Source organism: Zingiber officinale, chromosome 11A, assembly GCF_018446385.1.
Source record: "Zingiber officinale cultivar Zhangliang chromosome 11A, Zo_v1.1, whole genome shotgun sequence".
Classification (NCBI taxonomy): domain Eukaryota; kingdom Viridiplantae; phylum Streptophyta; class Magnoliopsida; order Zingiberales; family Zingiberaceae; genus Zingiber; species Zingiber officinale.
In genome coordinates this window covers 73,967,096-73,967,926 of record NC_056006.1, presented here as the reverse complement: position 1 = coordinate 73,967,926, position 831 = coordinate 73,967,096, and the positions used below count along the sequence as shown (strand labels likewise).

At 37.1% G+C, this 831-nt stretch overlaps 1 non-coding gene across 1 annotated transcript; it reads right to left on the bottom strand.

Annotated features, from left to right (window-relative positions):
- Nucleotides 1–329: 329 nt before the first annotated feature.
- Nucleotides 330–435, bottom strand: LOC122033079. The gene has a single exon (XR_006126342.1). It is a non-coding gene; the product is annotated as a small nucleolar RNA R71 (small nucleolar RNA).
- Between the last annotated feature and the right edge of the window lie 396 nt (nt 436–831).

The following is an 831-nucleotide window of genomic DNA, read 5'->3' as shown; positions in this document are numbered from 1 at the left end:
AAGATTTTTATCTCCCATTGTGCAACCTCAAATTGAAGCAGAAAGTTTCCAACTAGACCCAGAGATAATTTTCATGATACAAGGTCACAAATTTGGAGGAGAAGTATCAGAAAGTCCTTATCTGCATCTTGAAATATTTTTAGAGATTTGTGATTTGGTGAAATGTGAAGGAGTATCAGCAGATGCAGTTCGATTGATGACATTTCCTTTCAGTATCAAGGATAAAGCAAGGACTTGGCTATATTCTCTCTGTCCTCAAAGCATCACAAGTTGGGAACAATTGGAGAAGCAATTTCTGAATCACTTTTTCCCTCCAAGTAGAACGGTGTATATGAGGAATTGCATAACAAATTTTGCTCAGGCATATGGAGAATCATTATTTGAAGCATGGGATAGATTCAAGAGTCTTCAAAGACAGTGCCCTCATCATGGTTTTGAAAAATGATTGATTTTACACATATTCTATGGGGGAATTTCTCTCTCAGACAAGACTTTATTGGATTCATCAGCTGGAGGTTCTTTTATGGACAAAAGTGTAGATGAAGCTTATTCATTAATTGATCAAGTGACATTGAACCTCCATGAATGGTCGAACAAAAGTTGGATGGAATTTCCCTCAGATATTCAAAAAGTGCAAGCCATGAATGTAAGAGAGCCTATCAAACAAAATGAAATTCAACCACCCAAAAATGTTGAAATTCACAAGTCACAGAGTGAGGAGTTCGAACATTTGGGGGCAAAGCTTAATAGTATTGTTTCAAAATGGTTTAAAGAAGATCCCCCTCCTACACAGTCAAGATCCAATGAAAAGTGTGATGATGTCGGGTTGAG